A 9,585-nucleotide genomic window follows, 5' to 3' on the forward strand; every position below is an offset into this window, starting at 1 on the left:
TCCCTATCTCACTCACACTCCATGCCTCACTCTCTCTGTGACCTCACTCACACTCCACACCTCACTCTCCCTATCTCTCACACTCCATCCCTCGCTCTCTCTGTACCTCACTCACTCTCCACCCCTCTCTCTCCCTATCTCACTCACTCCACACCTCACTCTCCCTATCCCACTCACACTCACACCTCACTCTCCCTATCTCACTCACACTCCATCCCTCGCTCTCTCTGTACCTCACTCACTCTCCACCCCTCTCTCTCCCTATCTCACTCACTCCACACCTCACTCTCCCTATCCCACTCACACTCCACACCTCACTCTCCATATCTCACTCACACTCCACGCCTCACTCTCTCTGTACCACACTCACACTCCACCCCCACTCTCTCTGTACCTCACTCACACTGCACTCCCACTCTCTCCTTATCTCACTCACACTCCATGCGTCCACTCTCTCTGTACCTCACTCACACTCCACACCTCTCTTTATCTCACTCACACTCCATGCCTCACTCTCTCTGTACCTCACTCACACTCCATTCCTCACTCTCGCTGTACCTCACTCACACTCCACGCCTCACTCTCTCTGTACCTCACTCACACTCCAACCCACTCTCTCTGTACCTCACTCACACTCCACCCCTCACTCTCCCTATCTCACTCACTCCACACCACACTCTCTCTGTACCTCACTCACACTCCACGTCTCACTCTCTCTGTACCTCACTCACACTCCATGCTTCACTCTCTCTGTACCTCAATCACACTCCACACCTCACCCTCTCTATACCTCATTCACACTCCACCCTTCACTCTCTCTGTACCTCACTCACACTCCACCCCTCACTCTCCCTATCTCACTCACTCCACACCTCACTCTCTCTGTACCTCACTCACACTCCACGTCTCACTCTCTCTGTACCTCACTCACACTCCACGTCTCACTCTCTCTGTACCTCACTCACACTCCACACCTCACTCTATCTCACTCACACTCCATTCTCACTCTCTCTGTACCTCACTCACACTCCATGGTTCACTCTCTCTGTACCTCACTCACACTCCACACCTCTCTTTATCTCACTCACACTCCATGCCTCACTCTCTCTGTACCTCACTCACACTCCACCCCTCACTCTCCCTATCTCACTCACTCCACACCACACTCTCTCTGTACCTCAGTCACACTCCACGCTTCACTCTCTCTGTACCTCACTCACACTCCATGCTTCACTCTCTCTGTACCTCACTCACACTCCACGCTTCACTCTCTCTGTACCTCACTCACACTCCAACCCTCACTCTCCCTATCTCACCCACTCCACACCTCACTCTCTCTGTACCTCACTCACACTCCACGTCTCACTCTCTCTGTACCTCACTCACACTCCACACCTCACTCTCTCTGTACCTCACTCACACTCCACACCTCACCCTCTCTGTACCTCATTCACACTCCACCCTTCACTCTCTCCGTACCTCACTCACACTCCACCCCTCACTCTCCCTATCTCACCCACTCCACACCTCACTCTCTCTGTACCTCACTCACACTCCACGTCTCACTCTCTCTGTACCTCACTCACACTCCACACCTCACTCTCCCTATCTCACCCACTCCACACCTCACTCTCTCTGTACCTCACTCACACTCCACGTCTCACTCTCTCTGTACCTCACTCACACTCCACACCCTCACTCTCGCTGTACCTCACTCACACTCCACGTCTCACTCTCTCTGTACCTCACTCACACTCCACACCTCACTCTCCTTATCTCACTCACACTCCATCCCTCGCTCTCTCTGTACCTCACTCACACTCCATCCCTCGCTCTCTCTGTACCTCACTCACACTCCATCCCTCGCTCTCTCTGTACCTCACTCACACTCCACACCTCACTCTCCCTATCTCTCACACTCCATCCCTCGCTCTCTCTGTACCTCACTCACTCTCCAACCCTCTCTCTCCCTATCTCACTCACTCCACACCTCACTCTCCCTATCCCACTCACACTCCACACCTCACTCTCCCTATCTCACTCACACTCCATGCCTCACTCTCTCTGTACCTCACTCACACTACAATGCCTCACTCTCCATATCTCACTCACACTCCACACCTCACTCTCCCTATCTCACTCACACTCCACACCTCACTCTCCCTATCTCACACACTCCATGCCTCACTCTCTCTGTGCCTCACTCACATTCCACACCTCACTCTCCCTAGCTCACTCACACACCATGCCTCACTCTCTCTGTGCCTCACTCACATTCCACACCTCACTCTCCCTAGCTCACTCACACCCCATGCCTCACTCTCACTGTACCTCACTCACACTCCATGCTTCACTCTCTCTGTACCTCAATCACACTCCACACCTCACCCTCTCTGTACCTCATTCACACTCCACCCTTCACTCTCTCTGTACCTCACTCACACTCCACCCCCTCACTCTCCCTATCTCACTCACTCCACACCTCACTCTCTCTGTACCTCACTCACACTCCACGTCTCACTCTCTCTGTACCTCACTCACACTCCACCCTTCACACTCTCTGTACCTCACTCACACTCCAACCCACTCTCTCTGTACCTCACTCACACTCCACCCCTCACTCTCCCTATCTCACTCACTCCACACCACACTCTCTCTGTACCTCACTCACACTCCACGTCTCACTCTCTCTGTACCTCACTCACACTCCATGCTTCACTCTCTCTGTACCTCAATCACACTCCACACCTCACCCTCTCTATACCTCATTCACACTCCACCCTTCACTCTCTCTGTACCTCACTCACACTCCACCCCTCACTCTCCCTATCTCACTCACTCCACACCTCACTCTCTCTGTACCTCACTCACACTCCACGTCTCACTCTCTCTGTACCTCACTCACACTCCACGTCTCACTCTCTCTGTACCTCACTCACACTCCACACCTCACTCTATCTCACTCACACTCCATTCCTCACTCTCTCTGTACCTCACTCACACTCCATGGTTCACTCTCTCTGTACCTCACTCACACTCCACACCTCTCCTTATCTCACTCACACTCCATGCGTCACTCTCTCTGTACCTCACTCACACTCCATTCCTCACTCTCGCTGTACCTCACTCACACTCCACGCCTCACTCTCTCTGTACCTCACTCACACTCCATTCCTCACTCTCGCTGTACCTCACTCACACTCCATGCCTCACTCTCTCTGTACCTCACTCACACTCCACACCTCACTCTCCCTATCTCTCACACTCCATCCCTCGCTCTCTCTGTACCTCACTCACTCTCCACCCCTCTCTCTCCCTATCTCACTCACTTCACACCTCACTCTCCCTATCCCACTCACACTCCACACCTCACTCTCCCTATCTCACTCACACTCCATCCCTCGCTCTCTCTGTACCTCACTCACTCTCCACCCCTCTCTCTCCCTATCTCACTCACCCCACACCTCACTCTCCCTATCCCACTCACACTCCACACCTCACTCTCCATATCTCACTCACACTCCACGCCTCACTCTCTCTGTACCACACTCACACTCCACCCCCACTCTCTCTGTACCTCACTCACACTGCACTCCCACTCTCTCCTTATCTCACTGACACTCCATGCGTCACTCTCTCTGTACCTCACTCACACTCCACACCTCTCTTTATCTCACTCACACTCCATGCCTCACTCTCTCTGTACCTCACTCACACTCCATTCCTCACTCTCGCTGTACCTCACTCACACTCCACGCCTCACTCTCTCTGTACCTCACTCACACTCCAACCCACTCTCTCTGTACCTCACTCACACTCCACCCCTCACTCTCCCTATCTCACTCACTCCACACCACACTCTCTCTGTACCTCACTCACACTCCACGTCTCACTCTCTCTGTACCTCACTCACACTCCATGCTTCACTCTCTCTGTACCTCAATCACACTCCACACCTCACCCTCTCTATACCTCATTCACACTCCACCCTTCACTCTCTCTGTACCTCACTCACACTCCACCCCTCACTCTCCCTATCTCACTCACTCCACACCTCACTCTCTCTGTACCTCACTCACACTCCACGTCTCACTCTCTCTGTACCTCACTCACACTCCACGTCTCACTCTCTCTGTACCTCACTCACACTCCACACCTCACTCTATCTCACTCACACTCCATTCCTCACTCTCTCTGTACCTCACTCACACTCCATGGTTCACTCTCTCTGTACCTCACTCACACTCCACACCTCTCTTTATCTCACTCACACTCCATGCCTCACTCTCTCTGTACCTCACTCACACTCCACCCCTCACTCTCCCTATCTCACTCACTCCACACCACACTCTCTCTGTACCTCAGTCACACTCCACGCTTCACTCTCTCTGTACCTCACTCACACTCCATGCTTCACTCTCTCTGTACCTCACTCACACTCCACGCTTCACTCTCTCTGTACCTCACTCACACTCCAACCCTCACTCTCCCTATCTCACCCACTCCACACCTCACTCTCTCTGTACCTCACTCACACTCCACGTCTCACTCTCTCTGTACCTCACTCACACTCCACACCTCACTCTCTCTGTACCTCACTCACACTCCACACCTCACCCTCTCTGTACCTCATTCACACTCCACCCTTCACTCTCTCCGTACCTCACTCACACTCCACCCCTCACTCTCCCTATCTCACCCACTCCACACCTCACTCTCTCTGTACCTCACTCACACTCCACGTCTCACTCTCTGTACCTCACTCACACTCCACACCTCACTCTCCCTATCTCACCCACTCCACACCTCACTCTCTCTGTACCTCACTCACACTCCACGTCTCACTCTCTCTGTACCTCACTCACACTCCACACCTCACTCTCGCTGTACCTCACTCACACTCCACGTCTCACTCTCTCTGTACCTCACTCACACTCCACACCTCACTCTCCTTATCTCACTCACACTCCATCCCTCGCTCTCTCTGTACCTCACTCACACTCCATCCCTCGCTCTCTCTGTACCTCACTCACACTCCATCCCTCGCTCTCTCTGTACCTCACTCACACTCCACACCTCACTCTCCCTATCTCTCACACTCCATCCCTCGCTCTCTCTGTACCTCACTCACTCTCCAACCCTCTCTCTCCCTATCTCACTCACTCCACACCTCACTCTCCCTATCCCACTCACACTCCACACCTCACTCTCCCTATCTCACTCACACTCCATGCCTCACTCTCTCTGTACCTCACTCACACTACATGCCTCACTCTCCATATCTCACTCACACTCCACACCTCACTCTCCCTATCTCACTCACACTCCACACCTCACTCTCCCTATCTCACACACTCCATGCCTCACTCTCTCTGTGCCTCACTCACATTCCACACCTCACTCTCCCTAGCTCACTCACACACCATGCCTCACTCTCTCTGTGCCTCACTCACATTCCACACCTCACTCTCCCTAGCTCACTCACACCCCATGCCTCACTCTCACTGTACCTCACTCACACTCCATGCTTCACTCTCTCTGTACCTCAATCACACTCCACACCTCACCCTCTCTGTACCTCATTCACACTCCACCCTTCACTCTCTCTGTACCTCACTCACACTCCACCCCTCACTCTCCCTATCTCACTCACTCCACACCTCACTCTCTCTGTACCTCACTCACACTCCACGTCTCACTCTCTCTGTACCTCACTCACACTCCACCCTTCACACTCTCTGTACCTCACTCACACTCCACACCTCACTTTCCCTATCCCACTCACACTCCACACCTCACTCTCCATATCTCACTCACACTCCATGCCTCACTCTCTCTGTACCACACTCACACTCCACCCCACTCTCTCTGTACCTCACTCACACTCCATTCCCACTCTCTCTGTACCTCACTCACACTCCACTCCCACTCTCTCTGTATCTCACTCACACTCCACACCTCTCCTTATCTCACTCACACTCCATGCGTCACTCTCTCTGTACCTCACTCACACTCCACACCTCTCTTTATCTCACTCACACTCCATGCCTCACTCTCTCTGTACCTCACTCACACTCCATTCCTCACTCTCGCTGTACCTCACTCACACTCCACGCCTCACTCTCTCTGTACCTCACTCACACTCCAACCCACTCTCTCTGTACCTCACTCACACTCCACCCCTCACTCTCCCTATCTCACTCACTCCACACCACACTCTCTCTGTACCTCACTCACACTCCACGTCTCACTCTCTCTGTACCTCACTCACACTCCATGCTTCACTCTCTCTGTACCTCAATCACACTCCACACCTCACCCTCACTATACCTCATTCACACTCCACCCTTCACTCTCTCTGTACCTCACTCACACTCCACCCCTCACTCTCCCTATCTCACTCACTCCACACCTCACTCTCTCTGTACCTCACTCACACTCCACGTCTCACTCTCTCTGTACCTCACTCACACTCCACGTCTCACTCTCTCTGTACCTCACTCACACTCCACACCTCACTCTATCTCACTCACACTCCATTCCTCACTCTCTCTGTACCTCACTCACACTCCATGGTTCACTCTCTCTGTACCTCACTCACACTCCACACCTCTCCTTATCTCACTCACACTCCATGCGTCACTCTCTCTGTACCTCACTCACACTCCATTCCTCACTCTCGCTGTACCTCACTCACACTCCACGCCTCACTCTCTCTGTACCTCACTCACACTCCATTCCTCACTCTCGCTGTACCTCACTCACACTCCATGCCTCACTCTCTCTGTACCTCACTCACACTCCAACCCACTCTCTCTGTACCTCACTCACACTCCACCCCTCACTCTCCCTATCTCACTCACTCCACACCTCACTCTCCCTATCTCACACACCCCTGCCTCACTCTCTCTGTGCCTCACTCACATTCCACGTCTCACTCTCTCTGTACCTCACTCACACTCCATGCTTCACTCTCTCTGTACCTCAATCACACTCCACACCTCACCCTCTCTGTACCTCATTCACACTCCACCCTTCACTCTCTCTGTACCTCACTCACACTCCACCCCTCCCTCTCCCTATCTCACTCACTCCACACCCTCTCTGTACCTCACTCACACTCCACGTCTCACTCTCTCTGTACCTCACTCACACTCCACCCTTCACACTCTCTGTACCTCACTCACACTCCACACCTCACTCTCCTTATCTCACTCACACTCCATCCCTCGCTCTCTCTGTACCTCACTCACACTCCATCCCTCGCTCTCTCTGTACCTCACTCACACTCCACACCTCACTCTCCCTATCTCTCACACTCCATCCCTCGCTCTCTCTGTACCTCACTCACTCTCCACCCCTCTCTCTCCCTATCTCACTCACTCCACACCTCACTCTCCCTATCCCACTCACACTCCACACCTCACTCTCCCTATCTCACTCACACTCCATCCCTCGCTCTCTCTGTACCTCACTCACTCTCCACCCCTCTCTCTCCCTATCTCACTCACTCCACACCTCACTCTCCCTATCCCACTCACACTCCACACCTCACTCTCCATATCTCACTCACACTCCAAGCCTCACTCTCTCTGTACCACACTCACACTCCACCCCCACTCTCTCTGTACCTCACTCACACTCCACTCCCACTCTCTCCTTATCTCACTCACACTCCATGCGTCACTCTCTCTGTACCTCACTCACACTCCACACCTCTCTTTATCTCACTCACACTCCATGCCTCACTCTCTCTGTACCTCACTCACACTCCATTCCTCACTCTCGCTGTACCTCACTCACACTCCACGCCTCACTCTCTCTGTACCTCACTCACACTCCAACCCACTCTCTCTGTACCTCACTCACACTCCACCCCTCACTCTCCCTATCTCACTCACTCCACACCACACTCTCTCTGTACCTCACTCACACTCCACGTCTCACTCTCTCTGTACCTCACTCACACTCCATGCTTCACTCTCTCTGTACCTCAATCACACTCCACACCTCACCCTCTCTATACCTCATTCACACTCCACCCTTCACTCTCTCTGTACCTCACTCACACTCCACCCCTCACTCTCCCTATCTCACTCACTCCACACCTCACTCTCTCTGTACCTCACTCACACTCCACGTCTCACTCTCTCTGTACCTCACTCACACTCCAAGTCTCACTCTCTCTGTACCTCACTCACACTCCACACCTCACTCTATCTCACTCACACTCCATTCCTCACTCTCTCTGTACCTCACTCACACTCCATGGTTCACTCTCTCTGTACCTCACTCACACTCCACACCTCTCTTTATCTCACTCACACTCCATGCATCACTCTCTCTGTACCTCACTCACACTCCACCCCTCACTCTCTCTGTACCTCACTCACACTCCACCCCTCACTCTCCCTATCTCACCCACTCCACACCTCACTCTCTCTGTACCTCACTCACACTCCACACCTCACTCTCGCTGTACCTCACTCACACTCCACGTCTCACTCTCTCTGTACCTCACTCACACTCCACACCTCACTCTCCTTATCTCACTCACACTCCACACCTCACTCTCCCTATCTCTCACACTCCATCCCTCGCTCTCTCTGTACCTCACTCACTCTCCAACCCTCTCTCTCCCTATCTCACTCACTCCACACCTCACTCTCCCTATCCCACTCACACTCCACACCTCACTCTCCCTATCTCACTCACACTCCATGCCTCACTCTCTCTGTACCTCACTCACACTACATGCCTCACTCTCCATATCTCACTCACACTCCACACCTCACTCTCCCTATCTCACTCACACTCCACACCTCACTCTCCCTATCTCACACACTCCATGCCTCACTCTCTCTGTGCCTCACTCACATTCCACACCTCACTCTCCCTAGCTCACTCACACACCATGCCTCACTCTCTCTGTGCCTCACTCACATTCCACACCTCACTCTCCCTAGCTCACTCACACCCCATGCCTCACTCTCACTGTACCTCACTCACACTCCATGCTTCACTCTCTCTGTACCTCAATCACACTCCACACCTCACCCTCTCTGTACCTCATTCACACTCCACCCTTCACTCTCTCTGTACCTCACTCACACTCCACCCCTCACTCTCCCTATCTCTCACTCCACACCTCACTCTCTCTGTACCTCACTCACACTCCACGTCTCACTCTCTCTGTACCTCACTCACACTCCACCCTTCACACTCTCTGTACCTCACTCACACTCCACACCTCACTTTCCCTATCCCACTCACACTCCACACCTCACTCTCCATATCTCACTCACACTCCATGCCTCACTCTCTCTGTACCACACTCACACTCCACCCCCACTCTCTCTGTACCTCACTCACACTCCATTCCCACTCTCTCTGTACCTCACTCACACTCCACTCCCACTCTCTCTGTATCTCACTCACACTCCACACCTCTCCTTATCTCACTCACACTCCATGCGTCACTCTCTCTGTACCTCACTCACACTCCACACCTCTCTTTATCTCACTCACACTCCATGCCTCACTCTCTCTGTACCTCACTCACACTCCATTCCTCACTCTCGCTGT

The sequence above is a fragment of the Hypanus sabinus genome, chromosome 2 (assembly GCF_030144855.1).
Source record: "Hypanus sabinus isolate sHypSab1 chromosome 2, sHypSab1.hap1, whole genome shotgun sequence".
Classification (NCBI taxonomy): Eukaryota; Metazoa; Chordata; class Chondrichthyes; order Myliobatiformes; family Dasyatidae; genus Hypanus; species Hypanus sabinus.